This window comes from Mus pahari, chromosome 12 (assembly GCF_900095145.1).
Source record: "Mus pahari chromosome 12, PAHARI_EIJ_v1.1, whole genome shotgun sequence".
Taxonomy (NCBI): Eukaryota; Metazoa; Chordata; class Mammalia; order Rodentia; family Muridae; genus Mus; species Mus pahari.
In genome coordinates, this window is record NC_034601.1 from 74,682,646 (window position 1) to 74,700,036 (window position 17,391).

The following is a 17,391-nucleotide window of genomic DNA, read 5'->3' on the forward strand; positions in this document are numbered from 1 at the left end:
ATATCCACTCATTTTACTTTATCTTCAATGTCTGAGATTCTCTCTTCCAAGCCCTATACTCTGTTAGTACAGTTTGACACTGAGGAATTCTTTTTGAATTCTCCTGTTTTTCATTTCTAATATTCTCTTAGTTTGTGTTTTCTTTATTGTCTATATTTTCATTTTCAGGTCTTGTATAGCTTTATTTTTTCCTTTTAACTGTTTATTTTCCTTTTCTTTGCTTTTTAAAATGAATTTCTCTTTCTAAACATGATTCATTCCTTTCTTCTTTAAAGACTTCTATCTTCAAAAAAGATGGTTTTAAGGTGCTTTTCTTGTGCTTTCTTATATGTTATATGTTTGAATATTTTTGTCCTGCCATAATAACAGAGCTGGCTCTCGTGGAGTTATATTGTTCTAGCTGTTACTGACGGTCATAATTTTTTTTTTCCTGGTGGCATCTTGTCACCTGGATTTGTGTTGATTACAGTGCTAGGTGATGATTTCTGGAAGGTCTGTAGAGGCTGAAGGTGAAAAGATCCTGAAGAAACTTGGCGGGGGTGGTGTATGGGGGGGGGATTACAGAGAGAGAGCAGAGACCTGTGAGATCTGAGGGCCACTCTATCTGGTCTTCCAGCCAATGTGACCTATGGATGAACAGGAAGTATCTGGCTGATCTGGGGACTGACATACAGCAAAAATTAGGGGTAGTCAGGTAAGGAGATGATCTTTGGGATCCATAGGAGGAGTGGAGAAGGGCGAAGGCAAGCTGCCCAAGGTTTAGTGCAGCAATGCTATGGATAATCATGAGCAGTTGGGATTGAAGTGGGAACACAGAGAAGAAAGAAGGTCTGCAGAGAGGCAATCTTAAAAATATGCTGTTTTAAAAAAAAATATCTAACATATTATATTTTCTTTTTAATTAAATGATTACAGCATCAACCTTTTTTTTCTTACAAATGAAGTTTTTTTTTTTTAAATATCAGACAATCAGAACCTATCTTACTTTGAGAGAGAATACAGTAGACTAAGAAAGAATTAATCATGGTTAAAATAGTACAAAACAGATACCTGTTAATAAATATAGAGAAATAAAACAATTAAACTTTAGTTCATTGAGTAACAGGGAAAAGGAGAGAGATGAACAAGGAAAAGATACAAAGAGTCATGAGTAATAAAGATGGAAAGAAAGGAGAAATTTTTAAATGATGTGATGGAATTATATTCATTTACAAAAAAATCATGAGTTCAGGAAAAATGGAAACAACTTGAGAAAACAATAAAAACAGAGGAACAAGATTCTACTTCCATCTTAAGTTATGACATATTTGCATTACAAAGTTATGGAATTGTAATTTTGTCAGGCAATAATAAACTAGAAATCATAAAGTTCAGTTCTGTTACTTATAATATATTTTCTTTAAATTAGAACTGCTGTTCCATCCACATAAAAATGTATTCCTTTTCCATTCAGATATGAATTTTTTAATATTTATTTTATGATACTATAGAAATTTTAACATATTATTTCAACAAATATCACTTGCTTCTCATAATTTTAGGTTTTATATATTTTTATACAAGATAAATTAACAATCACCCAAGTAAAAAAAATCAGAGGTAAATAAATAATTAATATCATGTGATTAAAACATAAGTATGTTCAATGATTTTAAAAAGAGAATACAAAGTAATTTTAGTCATTTTTATTTCAAACTCCTCTTTGGGATTACTGTGTGGTTACAAACTTATGACATTAGTTTTTCTTATTTTGTTGAAGCTGTTATACCTCCTTAGTTGTGCTGGTTAGTTTTATATATATATGTCAATTTGACACATGTTGGGCAGTGCCACCCCTCGGCAGTTGATTCTGTGATGTGTAAAATATAGGCTGAATGAGCCATGAAGGGGCAAGTGAGTAAGCAACATTCTGCTATGGTCTCTGGTTTAGGTTCAGCTTCCATGTTCTTGCCCTGAATTGCTATAGTTATTGACTATTATCTGGGAGTTTCATGTTTTAATAAGTACATCCTCCTTAAGGCGTTTTGGGTCATAGAAACAGAAAGCAAGCTAGAACACTAGAGATTTCTAAAAGTAAAGATGGCCTGCTTTATCAATGAATCCAAATACAATCTGTTCTATGTTTTATTTTCTCAAGGAACTGATACTAATCAAGTCCAACTTCTACTATTTATTATAAAGAAGTTTATTTTCACCCAGACTCATCTGACTGATAAATATTTTACCAACTAGGAACATATAGAAATCTTCAGCTTCTGACATAATCAAATTAAACTACAGAGGCAGCTACAATTGGGGTAGTGAGCATAGTAGTGATAGTGTAGATGCTTTTAAATACTCTTTTGCCTCACTGGCTTCTTTTTGAAATACTGGTGTAACTCACTATTAGATTAACCCTCTTGCAATGTACACAGATGTGAATGCGATACTTCATGATGGTTTCATCAATTTTTGCTGCTAGTTCATTATGGGACACTTCAAAAAGCAAAACAAAACAAAACAAAACAAACAAACAAACAAACACAACACTACGGCAGCAGCCTGCTAAATGAAGTTGGGAAAACATTTACCAAGATAGTCTTGTTGGACCATTGTGTCCATGAGACTTGGATGTGTATAGTCCCAATATTAAGGAGCCATTCTTATTGCTCCATTGTACTCTGTACTTAATTGAACTAATGTCATTCACAATTATCAGTAACTTTTCTGAAAACATTTGCATCCACTATTTTGGATACAATTTTTTTATTCACCAATCTTCATATTTTTCAAATCTTTCTGCCTGTTTTTTTTTCTCATTTCTCAATGTGATGACTACATAGCTATAGCTACACCCATTGACTAATAACCATGTCAAACTTAATGGTGTATGCCCATGAGATTTCTTAAAACAAACTAAATAAACTATTACTGTTAAATTCAGCTTTACTCACATATTCATAATTTGGAAAAATAGAATTAAATATCTTGCTAGAATGTAATATATAATGGCCTTAGTTACAGTTACTAATGGAGTCCGTGTTTTATCCAGAAACTTCAAGAACTTGGAACACAATGCCCTATTTTTCATTCTAGTCTATTGAACAACTACGGGAATCATCCTTTAAGCTCTCCAGTAGTATTCTAAGAGTTCTTTGGCTACAGCTTCAGTCTTCACAGCCACTTTTTCTCTCTTCATCACCAATTATCTGTGTTAGTTTTCTTTCTTGTTTTTATGTTCATTTTATATTATGAATAGTTCGCTTATTCACTTTACATGCTCACTGCCCTTCTCCTAGGCACCCCTTCCTGCAACTGTTTCCCATATCTCTCCAACTTCATCTCTGAGAGGGTGGATCCCCCCTGGCTATCCCCAAACCCTGGCACATCAAGTCTCCAAGAGGCTAGGCACATCCTCTCCCACCTAGGCCATAGAGGACAACCAGCTAGAAGAACATTTCCCACGTACAGGCAACAGCTTTTGAGATAGCCCCCATTCCAGTCATTCAGGACCCATATAAAGACCAAGCTATACCTCTACCTCATATGTGAAAGGAGGCCTAGGCCTAACATGTGGTGATTCCATCTCTGAGATCCCCAGGGGTGCAGGTAAGTTGACTCTGTTGGTCTTCCTGCGAAGTTCCTTAGGGGCACCAATTCTTTCTCCTATTCTTCCATATGAATCCCCAAGTCTCACTGACTATTTAGCCATGCATTCCTGTGTCGGTCTGAGACAGGTGCTGGGTGGAGCCTCTCAGAGGACAACATGCTCACATATGTAAGCATAATAGAGTATCATTAATAGTGTCTGGGATTGGTACTTGCCAGTGGGATGTGTCTCAAGGTCAGCCAGCAGACATAGTATCTGACAGCAACTTTTTAAGGATGTAAGGACACATTTTGGCTCATGATTTGAGGGACTATGGTCTATTTTTTTGGTCTTGTTACTCTAATATTGAGAGTGTGAGAATGAGGAAGATTGCTCACATAATAGCAGATCAGAACACATAGTGCAAACCCGAAGCAGAGCCAGATATAATTCTCCAATTTCCTGATGCTACACATCCATATATGCACCAAGAGATCACATGATGATTGGCTGCCAAGCCAGCACCACTATATCCAACTCCAGTACTGAAACATGCAACAATATTATTTCAAACTTAAATCATACTACAATATGTCCTCACACCAGTTATTTGTCCTTTGCCCTAAAAATATTGAAAATATTTAACTATTACTAATGTAAAAATACCACACTTTCTTCTTTATCCTTATTTTCCTGAGTTTCAACACTGTGATAAGTTATTCTGCCCATTCTTAACTCAGTATTAGAGTTGTTGACCTGAATTGCTCTCCTCTTTTTCCTACAATCCCCTGGCCTTGCCCTAAGCTTCCATTTCTAGTGCCCATGAAGTGGCTGAACTGTGTTTCTTTGCTTGGTGTCATTTTCCACATGATAGAACTTTAAAGGGAAACATAAGTCATGTCTCTGCTGGAACCTGAACAAAAGAAGCATGCCCTGTGGCATCGCTGATGAACCTTCCTGTGGTGCACTGTAAGTTTTAGGAGTTAGTCAGTGTTTTACTCTAAAAGCACATAGGAATCCAGCTGATTACTGGTTGTGTTTAATGAAGAAATAATTGAAGAGTAGTGCAATGTTTTTATTCTAAATACAAAGAAGTGGTTTTGTGTTAAAGATAACAAATTAATATTTATTGAATGTAGAAATGTATAAAAGATTTATAATTCAATACATTTTAATATGCTACTTTTCAGAGCCAAATATTCCTTAACTGCCATTCATAAAATCATATTAGGATGATTATAATCACTGAACAAAATAAGCATAACAAGTTTATTTTTATTTAATATTTAATTTGGATTAATTCCTTCAAGAACACAAAACTGCTTAAAAAGATACAAGTAAGTGCAAGCAAACACTGAGCTAATTGATTATTTGACACTCATATTGAATATAACTCTTAGAAATAATTATATGATATCAACATATCCAATAACAGATAACAGATAATCTCAATTAACCTAATTTTAGGATTCATTAATAGCATTCATAATCAATGAATTAAAAACATCATTAAAACTGTAAATGGAAATTTACTTTTCATAAATTTGTCAAGTTTTGACACTATTTTATATATACCTTAATAATATAGTGTGTAAAATTACCTTTTGTTCTTCTTAGGTAATTACAGTCTTAGAAGCTAACTGCTGAATAAGCCTATCCTTTCTAGTTCTTTCTGAACTTTGATTGGCTGATTTAACTCAACTGTTCTGGCTCAAATTCTTCTTCAAACTGACTGACTCTGAATCTGGCTTCTCTCAGTTTCTTACTGAAATGATCTGCTTCTTCTTAAACAAACTCTGGCAATCTTCTAATCTTCTGGCTCCTTCTCATTGTCTGGCTCTTTCTGTCCTCACCTGTGTCTAGCTTGTTCTTTCTGCAATCTGTCTCTGTAAAGCTGCCCAGGTAAAAACTGCCACTGAGTTCCATGAATTGAACCGCTAGGAACTCAAGTCCATTGAACTGCTTCTCAGCTGAATGAACTCCCAACTCCACTGTAGTGAACTCAACTGGCTGAAGAGAACTAACTAAACTCCACTCTAAATTGATGAACTGACACACTCTCTCTGCACTGCTCTTAAACAACTTTTCTCCTGAGAGTTGGACATATCTTATCTCTGGCTCATTCTATCACATCTTTCTCTGAATTATCATTTTGTCTGACTCTCAATTAGACCACATTGTATAGGATTAAAGGTGTATACTAAGTGTATGTTTCCATTCCAGCTGCATCACAGAGACCTAGAAAGTCTTTGGATGTGATCAGAGCAGCTATGTTGCTTGATGAAAATTCTTCTACAATAGAGTCTTTCAAATCATGACTCTCACATCTTAAACATGTGACTTAGACATGTTTCATAATATTGTTATTCAAAAAAGGAAGCCATTACTATATTGGCTGTAGGAGAGACCTATCCAACACAAAATGTTCTGTTCCTGTCACATGGATTCTTCCAATTCTCAGAAAACCAAAATGCCTTCCATCCACCTTCAGAAGTCTTTAGTCTTCACAGTTCTAGTATTGTTCAGAATCCAGATTCACTTTAATTTCTACAGGCAAAGCAAAGTAAATAGAGCAGAGACAGGAAGAAAGGTCCACCCCAAATAGGGATCCATTCAATGGGCAAGCACCAAACCCTGACACTACTATTGATGCCATTTTGTGCTTGGAGAAAGGAGCCTGGTATGACTGTCCTCTGAGAAGCTCTATCAACAGATGCAGATAATTACATCCAACCACTGGACTGTTGTCAGGGAACCTTATGGAAGAGTTAAGGGAAGAATTGAAGAAGCTGAAGGAGATGGCAACCCCATAGGAAAAACAACAGTATCAACTAATCCAGACGTCCCAGATGTCCTAGAGACTAAGTGACAAACCAAAGAGCATACATGGGCTCCTGGGACATTTGTAGCAGAAGATTGTGTTAGGAAGTCAGAGAGGATGCTCCTAATCCTGTAGAGATTTGTGTGAAGAACTTTGGGAGGAGGACCTAGAAGGGGGTGACATTTGAAATGTAAATAAATAAAATAATTAAATTTTAAAGCGTTTCTAGAGTTCTACCAAGGATATACTTATTTAAAACAACCAATTTTCAACTTAGCTATTCAGCTCTAATTTTATATGATGTGTTCACTAAAATTAATGTCATCAGAAAAACGTGAAGGCACTGAGACCATAATGTTCTTGAAAACATCAGGGAACTCAGAAATGTAAAGAAAAATGAAGAGACAGATGGGGTAGTCTCTGNATAGTCCATCCTTTCATCTTAGCTCTAAATTTTGCCTCTGCATCTATATCCTTTCATAGGTATTTTGTTCCTTATTCTAAGGAGGAATGAATAATCCACACAATGGTCTTCGTTCTTGGTTTTCTTGTGTTTTGCAAAATGTATCTTGGGTATTCTAAGTTTCTGGGCTAATATCTGCTTGTCAGTGAGTGCATATGTAGTGACTTCTTTTGTGATTGGGTTACCTCACTTAGGATGATAACCTCCAGATACATCCATTTGCCCAAGAACTTCATAAATTCATTGTTTTTATAGCTGTGTAGTACTTCATTGTGTAAATGTACCACAGTTTCTGTATCCATTCCTCTATTGAGAGACATCTGGGTTCTTTCCAGCTTCTGGCTATTATAAATAAAGCTGCTATGAACATAGCAGTTGGAAGATCTTCTGGGTATATGCCCAGAAGAGGTATTTCTGGGTCCTCCAGTAGTACTATGTCCAATTTTCTGAGGAACCGCCAGACTGATTTCCAGAGTGGTTGTACAAGCTTGCAATCCCACCAGCAATGGAGGAGTGTTCCTCTTTCTCCACAACCTCGCCAGCATCTGCTGTCACCTGAATTTTTAATCTTAGCCATACTGACTGGAGTGAGATGGAATCTCAGGACAAAAGAAAGAAAGGAAACCTACAAAAATATATATTTTTACGTTTTGATCCCTGTAAGTGCTGTGGCAAGCCAAGACTAAGAATACCTTCTGGACATCTTGTCCCGTTGAAAAACAATTGCTTTGTGATTGTAGTTTTAGTCTGTAGTACATGAACACCCCTTGACTGAACTTCTATACATGGTCACTTTTAGTAAAAAATGAATACTTCCAAATCAATCTCTACCTTTCTTTTATTCCAATTTCAGTGTAAGTTTGGTATTCATAGTTATTCTATTTCATGTTGCTGTGCCACTTTGAAATTCTTCTACTTTATGTTCCAGTCTATTTCAATTAGGGCAGATGAATGTAGCCATGGGGTGTGGACAAATCACATGGATGTTTTTCAAAAGCATTATACTTTAGATTTTATTTAAAGCTGTATTCTAAACATATTATTGCCTACATTAAAATTGACATTCTGTTTTCAAAACATATGAAAATAAAGTATTAGTAACTGCCACTCTTTCGGAATGTCAGAAGAGTTTCAATAAGATCTTCAATGTTCTAAGGACTGACAAGAGCAAAGTGTATACAAATAGTCAGGAACAGTTTTTGGTTTTTTTTTTAATCTAGATTTCATTTACTAAAACATATAGTACATGAGACAGCAGACTAATAAAGAAGAAAGGTTACTTGGGATCATAGTTTTAGAAATTTCAATTCATTATCTATTTAGGCTCTAATGCTAAAACATACAAACAGGGTGGAAGTGAAAGAGACATAGAAGAACCCAGGGTTAAAACATCTCCTTCATGAACACTACTTCAATCTCACTAGAAACCACATATATGGTACCTGAATTATGTATATGGGTTTACATATCTGAGGTACAAACTATACCATGGAAATTTTATCAAACATCAACTCAATTAACTGTGATTCCATAACCTATTAAAAAATCTACAGAATTGACACAAAGACCATGACATACAAGCCTTTAGAGGAAAATATCTACTACAGAAATATATCTATTTTTGTACTTAAATCACTTAGAGTAGTTAAGATTATTCTGAGAAATTGAACTTCTATAAAATGAAAATCATAGGATGACAGAAAATGATAAAATAGATGGATGATGATAGATAGATAGATACACAAATACATGCATAGATATATACATGGATAGATGTATTTACTGTAAGAATGTTCATTTTATTACATAATGAACTTAATATTTTCAAACTTGAAATTAAGTACCAATTAAAAATGGTGTAATTCATTTGACAACAAATATCTGAAATAATGAAGACTGTAGGATAACCATCATTGCAAAACAGAGGCTTAGGACCTTGCAATATGTTTTGGATAAGTCCCAGAGAAGGAAGAACTTAAATGTAGGAACTACAATTAACGATAAATCTAAGCAGTACACTGAAGCATCAAAAGATTAGAAAATAATAATAAAACTGCTAATCATAATAAACATTACTCAGTCCACTGATTGAATTGGTATTGATCGGGGTGGGGGATGTATAGGGGACTTTCTGGATAGCATTTGAAATGTAAATGAAGAAAATATCTAATAAAAATTGTTTAAAAATGAAAAAGAAATAGTATTGACATTTTGGGGAGAGAAGACCTGAACAGATATACTTGGAATTTATGCCTTTCCAGATATTTGAGCAATCCCTACTCTAGGCAAACTCACAAATTTAACCATCATATTATTCTTCTATAAAATTATTGGATACATATACTTATTAATGTACTATTTGTATAGGTATTTATATTAATATATACTATAAATAAACTCATTGGCCCATAAGCCCAACCCGATCTATGAATACTAGATAAACTTAGAAACCTTATTTCAAATAAATTTGATTTTCAATTATAAAGGAAGATACTCTATAACCTCTATAGTCAACAGACACACACATGAATGTGCATTTCAACACACACACACACACACACACACACACACACACACTCACACACTCATGTAGACATATACATAGTAAAGAAAAATAGACTACTTCGTCTTAAAGAAATACAAAGAAGTAATAAGTGAGACTTTTTCACCATTTTTATCAGTTCTGAAATTGATGAAAAGTTCTCAAACAAGATGAATAATCACTGGATAATTGTAAGACTTTTCTTGCATTCAAAAACACACGGTGCTGTTTTCACTGTATCTATACTGATATGGGCAGACATTTGGTGTTTCTATTGTCAGTGACACTACCAGAATAGAAAGTCAATTCTATGACATCACTGAATCCAAATTATTGTCCAAAATCTTCCACTTAACATACCATAATATTGGAGGTTAAAATTTTGGAAAGACACAAAAGGCAGTCTATAATTTTATCTCTGCAAATATGAATGTCAAGTGTGAGTATTTTGATAGGTTTTATATCTGTCATTTGCTTTTTGACATAAACAATAGAAGGATTATAATTAGCTTTCCCTTGCCAAATACCACATTTTACTGTTCTGACAATCCTGTCCAACACAATTTGTGGGAGATAAAAGTGAGCTACACTAGCATATTCTGAATTTTAATGGTCATATTATAAGAAGTAAATTTTTAGTTTAAATATAAAATGCACCAAGTTTAATCTAAAATATATAAAACTAGTTCTTTATATGTACTGACAAGAAAACTTACGCAAGTCATACATCACAGTTGCTCGTAGGTCTGAAATATGTCAGTAAAGACTGCCAACATTTAGGACTGGAGAGATGTCTCAGAGGTTAAGAATGCATTATGTACTTGTGGAGCACCCGCGTTTGATTGCCATTATATCTGAAAGCTCACAGCCATCTATAACTTTAGTTCTGGAGGATCTAATGCCTCTGGCCATTAGGAACACCTGTAGTATGGCCCACATAATGCTTACCGTAGCAGAAAACAAATATTATCAAGATACTAATATTTCAAGTTGCAACAGTTTTATGTGGCTAGTGAATATCATCAAAGAAATGATTGCAATTTAATAATAAGATGGTGTAATTAATTTCTATTCTAATATTTTTTCATTAAAAGGTAATTATTTTCAAGGCTAGGGAGACCCTGTGTGTAAGAATATTTGGTATGCAAGAATAAACACCTGTGACTAAATCCCTAGGCCCCACCATACAAAGCTGGGCATAACTGAATACCTATAATTCCATGTCTAGAGGTAAATAAACAGTATCAGGAGTTTAATGTCTGCCTGACTGAATTAGTGGGTTCTGGATCACTAATCAGTCCTGTATCAAAACAGTATGGTATAGGTAATTGAGGAATATATCTCAATGCCTTCTTCTGTTCTCCATGTGCCCATGCTGGGACATTGGCAACTTCAAACTCACATGCATCAAACACACACACACACACACACACACACACACANCACACACACACACACACACACACACACACACACGCACGCACGCACACGCGCACACACACACACACGCACATGCCCACAATCACCCCACTATACACAAAACCACTCTCCAGAGAAGCAATACCATTCAAAACCAATAAACCTGAAAATTCAACTGTTATCTAGTTTTACCCATTAAGTACTTTCACTACAATGAAAATGACTGTATTAAACTTACTGCATGTATTACTTCCCTCCTTCCTGAAATAAATACCATGGAACAGGCAGCATAAGGGACAGTGAGTCTGTCTTGATTTGCATATGAAAGGTCATTATGCTTGAGAAGCCACAGGACAGATGCTTGCAGTTGACACTCACAATGGCAGAAGTGAATGGCATGGCTCAATTCCCTTTATTTCATTCTGTCTCACACTCTAGTCCGTGGTGCTGTCAGATTTCAGGTGGGTCTTCTCACATCCTTAAACCATCAAGAAATGCCTCACACTCATATCTAGGGATTCTTCTCCAGGTGATACTAAATCCCATCAAAACGATAAGCCATGTGAGCCATCTAATCCAAGACTTTTCATCACAGTGCTCTGTAAGCGGAGTCATGGTGACTGTATAGATGCAGCAGTCTGTGCCACATGGCAATCCTTTCTCAGAGCAAAAATAAGGAAAAGCAGTACAATATGAGACACACAAATAAGGGCTGGTGAAACGCATTTAGTAAAAATACAGTAGTCATAACTTATAAAGCATGCATTTACACTAATCCTAGATTGAATATATTTTAGATACATTTATTTGTTCAGAATGTGAACATGAACAGGTTCAAATGCATCAAGTTAACAATAAAGAAAAAAAAAATTACAGGGCCAAGGGGAAGAAGCAGGTTCTCTAGAGACTTGACAGCACTGAATGGCTGTATCCATAAACTTCAAGTTTATGAACAAGGAGACTTTTAAAGTGAGGCTTGGGCTCCAGTGGCTGGGGCTGCCACGAGCTATTAAAGCTATAAAGATTGCATTCTGCAGCTGTTTATTTCTGAAAGTGAGTGGGGAAATCTCATGGCCAAAGGAAAACAGAAGTGAATGAGCTTTTGGCCTATCTTGGGATTAAGGGTTTGATTTTTACATTATTTTCTCATAGTGGAATAGGAAAAAAATATGAAGAGGAAAAAAAAAATCCGAGCACTTAGCATAGAAATCCAAAAGGGATCAAGAAGTAGAAACTATATTTTGAAAGGCCAATGTCATGACAGCAGAAATTCGTTTTGGTATTTCCCATCTTTGAATTGTCATTCTGATTAATGAAAGAATTCACCATACAAAATGGAAGCTGACTGGAAGAAGTTTGTCTCACAAAATCACATTTATCCCATAAATTTTGGTGGCAGTTGAAGGAGTCTTCTGGGTTATATAGGTTCTAATATTTTCGTTTAAGTTAATAGTTTATAAATAACAATATTTTAACACATTTTTAATTTTTGTCTTAATACTATGCTCTTGCTTAACACAGAAGCATTAAAATCACCATGGTAAACTCAAGTGAATATTAAGGCCAAGTTATTTATTCATCTTAGTATTTTTCTCTATTCTACCAAATCCCAGACAATAAAGCTATTTGAATACTACCACTGAATGAGTTTCCTAAAACAGAAAAGTATACATATATAAAAACAGCCGAGACTGAGTTATCCTGTAAAAAGCTATCTCAGATAGAGTTGTTATTGTCTAAAGTGAAGTTCCCTTCTTTCTGGTGACTCTAACTGGTATCAAGCTGACATACTATGAGCCAGAAAACAGAGTTTCTAATAGGCACTATGGAATAATAGAGAAATAACCCAGGAAGGGGCTATGTTTATTGGTGTTGATGATTGGTAAAGACCCTCAAATAATAGAGGATATTATAATTTCTCCTTTTGACCGCTCCCTAAAAACTTGATGAAACTAAACTATTACTGAAGATACTACTCAAATATCACATATTTGCGTTATGGAAATGAGGAAATAAAGGTTGGAAGTAACCTGATGGTTTTGTCCCTTCTGGCTAGCTTTCTGAGTCCTGGAAGGTGCTGTGCATGCTAACAGGAGAAGAATAATCATCAGTCACAGAGCTGTGAACCCTAGAGGGTGTAATAATGATCTTCAGGCAAGTTAGGACCACTGATACAGTAGGGCATTACCATCAACATGTTCTGCTTGTGCTTAAAGCCCACTCTACACCGGGCATACATTTCCAAAAATGTATGGCTAGACAGTTCTAGGATTTAGGCCAGAACCTAGGACTCTTACTCTGCCTGTATGTCAGAGCAGTCAATGAACACTTCCTGATTTTTCATTGTACCCACCAATTAGTGTATCTCTAACCTCATCAAAAAAGCTTACTTTTCTTGTTGATTTTGTTTTTTTCTTTTTCTTTCTATTGTAGTAAGAGATGGTTACCCTTGAGACAAACAAGTGGTCAAGTTTAAGAAAATAAATGAGTAGAGAGTTTTCAGCCATAGACGGATTGTCTATACTACACAACCCCTCTCCCCACATCTCAGGGGTCATTTAGAAAGTGTATAAGAATTAAGAATGGTGCATGACTGCCAGGAAATAATGCTCTATCAAATAGCACAGTTGCACATTTGAACTCATAGAGGTCTGACAGCATTCACAGCATCTTTGAAAACTCAAGCCACACAAAATTCCAGCAAGGAGAAGAAAGGTCAGCATGAAGCTATGCCTCTATTGAAAAGCTATTAGTAAATGAAAGATATCAGTCTAGAGAGCTTTCTTTAAGGTGTGACTCCCAACAGATCTAACAAGCTCCAATAAATGGAATACAATCAAGTGTGTGTGTGTGTGTATATATATATATATATATATATATATATATATATATATATATATATATATATNTATATATATATATATATATATATATATATATATATGTGTGTGTGTGTGTGTGTGTGTGTGTGTGTGTGTGTATACATATACTAATATGACTTAATGGGTTTAAAAAGGGATATAAGGACACAGAGAAAGAAGGCAATGACATGAAGATTGAGTCTGTGAAGAGTAATGGAATAGCAATGAATATGATCAAAAAATGTTATCCCATCCTCAAAACCTCAATAGAAATATTTTAAAGGCATAGTTTCTGCTGCTGCTGCTTATTGCCAAATCTCTTATCCACAGCACCAGACCCAAAGGGTATCTTCTCTCTGTGCTATTTCTTTTTATATTATATGGAAACTACTTTAATAATTGCCCATTCAAGAGTACATGTATTTTAAAAGAAGGAAGAAGAGCTATATCATTTTTTTTAATATTTGAATTGTGGAAATATATTATTTAGCTGGGATTCCCCCTTCAATCTTAATCTTAACAAATATAATACAGGAAGTGATACACAACACAGGTTCAGAAATGATTATGTAAACTCTAATATGTTAGCAGATAATGATAACAGTAGCATAGTGATAATGTCATAGACAATTATGAGAAGAGAGCAAAATTCAAGCATGCTTATAACACAAAGATATAATTTCTATTATGCTTCATGAAAACTGAAGTTATTCTTTCTGAGTAGTTGAAGTAAGTATTTAAATAGTTGGTTTTTTCCACAGATTGTTGCTTCCAGGCATGATTTTTGTCATCCCCTTCAAAACACAGTGGTGTCTAGCATCTAATGAATACAATAGTCCCACTGCAACATGCTACACACTTGGTATTGAAGATAATAGCGCATCATGAAGGAGTGTGTTTCTAAATATGTAAGGGGTAATGCACTGTTTCGCAAAGCATCATTGTTCTCCTATATTCTTCTGTTGGTGGTCACTTCATCTTTCTGTTCTCATCATTTTAGTGTCTTGCATGAGAATTACTTTAATAGTAGCATTCTTGCTTAGTATGTAATTCTATATAGATTGTGTTCTATAAATACACACATTTGCAGAGAGAGAGAGAGAGAGAGAGAGAGAGAGAGAGAGAAGAGAGAGAGAATGTAGTGTGGTCAAAATAAGGCTAGCATTGTTCCGATTAGCTAACATAAAGGACATTTCATTCGGGCTGATAAGAAATACCAATAAACAACCAAAAAACTGCAGTTTTATAAAATATGTTCTGAAACTGGATACTTTTTCAAGATAAAATACCTCATTGAGATTCTCCTTTCACCTCTCCTTCCCCCTCAGCCCACCTGCTGAGCCTGAACCACACAGGTAAGCTTCCTTTCCCCTACCCCAACTTCTGGGCTTGCTGAGGCCTCTATTCTGAGCCCACCTGCTGTGAGCAGCCTGCTAGTCCAGGGGCCCCTTTGTTCTCCCACCATTTCTCTGTTCATCTTCATCTGATCTCCAACTCCTGAACCATATAGGCCTGAAGTTCCAGAAATATACAATCCAAAGATATGCACCAGAGGCCTGCAACATCAGGACCACTGAGTTTAACCACCATCCAAATATGGACTACAATCAAATATCCAGGGAACCAAACCACCCAGGTGGCTAAAGGCCCTTAAAAGAACACAATCTACAGAAGCCAGGATAATATGACAACTTCAGAGCACAGCTACCCTACAACAACAAGTATAATGCAAGAAGTGATGATACACAACACAGGTTCAGAAATGATTATTTAAGCTCTAATAACAAGCCCTGGATATCCCAACACAACTGAAGGACAAAAAATTGACCATAAATACAATATTATTAAGGTGACAGAGGCTTTTAAAGAGGAAACAATTACTCCCTTAAAGAAGTACTGGAGAATAAAATTAACCAGGTAGATGTCTTTAGAGGAAACAAATAAATCTGTTAAAGATATTCAGGAAAATACAATTAAATAGATGAGAGAAATAAATAAAATTGTGCAAGTCCTAAAAGTGGAAACAGAAGCAATAAAGAAAACACAAACTGAGGTAAAGCTGGAGATGGAATCCCTAGGAAAGATAACAGGAACATCAGATGCAAGCATCACCAAGAAGATACAGGTGTCTCTCAAGCATAGAAAATATAATAGAAGATATATAAATCAAAGAAAACATTAAATTTAAAAATTTCCTGACACAAAACATCCAAGAAATTTGGGATACCATGAAAAGACATAACACAAGAATAAAAGAAATAGAACAGTGTGAAGAGGCCCAAGCCAAAGGCCGAAAAATATTTTCAATAAAATCATAGAAGAAACATTTTCCAACCTAAAGAAAGAGATACCTATGAACATACAAGAGGCTTAGAGAACACCAATTAGACTTGACCAGAAAAGAAAATCTTCTCGACACATAATAACCAAAACAGAAAATCTACAGAAAAAAAAGAAAGACTATTAAAAGCAGCAAGGGAAATAGATCAGGTACTACACAAAGGCAAACTATCAGAATTACAACAGATTTCTCAACTGCGCCTGAACAGACATCCTCTAACCATGCAGGAACCCCAAAGGAATAATAAGAACACCAACTACCCACAAAATATTCAACCCAATATTTACCCTGTCTACAAGAAATGCAAGGATTCGGGATGGATCAAAGACTGAGGGAATGAAAAGACAATAATCAGCCCAAATGGAGATCCATCCCATGGGCAGGCACCGATCCCTGACACTATTCGTGATATGCTGATTTGCTTATAGACGGGAGTCTAGGGTGGCCATTCTCTGAGAGGCTCCACCCAGCAGCTGACTCAGACAGATGCAGACACATAAAGCCAAACAGTGAATGGAGTTTGGGGACATTTATGGAAGAATAAGAGGAAAGATTGGGGCCTCTAAGGGAATAGACCTGGAACCCTGGGGCCCTCAGTGACTGAACCACATAAACAAAGAACATACATAGACCTGACCTAGGCCTCTCTGCACATATGCAACAGAAGTACAGGTTGCTATTCAAGTGGGTCCTGAACAATTGGACCCAGGGCTATCCCAAAGCTTTGACCTGTACGTGGGGTATGTTCTTCTAGCTCAGCTGCCTTGCTTGGCCTCAGAGGATGTACCAGGCTGGTATAAATAATTTTATGTCTGGTTTCATCTTTATGAATAGCTAACGGTTCTGATATTTGTCATATCTAGCAATTTTATTTCCTATCATTAGTAATAGGCTTCACCTTCAAATCATTAGAGTGAAAGAAAGAAAGAAAGAAAGAAAGAAAGAAAGAAAGAAAGAAAGAAAGAAAGAAAGAAAGAAAGAAAGAAAGAAGCAAACAAACAAACTGGAGTGGTTTGAAGAACAAGTCTAGACCTTCTGTGATTTCCTTCTCTCCTCACACATCTTATATGTATTTTTGGAGACATGTGACTGACTTTCTGAGTTTTGGTTGTATCAATTTTGAATTGTGTCAAAATGATTATCCTCTATTATATTTAATAATTATCCATGACTTCATGATTTGAATTAGCCTAATGCCTTGACATTAAATATTAATCTAATAGTCAATTGGATATTCTTTGAGTAACTACATTCTAACAGATCCTTTATTGATGCTGAGGAAATCAAGGTCAACAAAACAGGTAAATCCAAACTCTTACTGTCTTTTTATTATTATTATTATTATTATTATTATTATTATTATTATTATTATTATT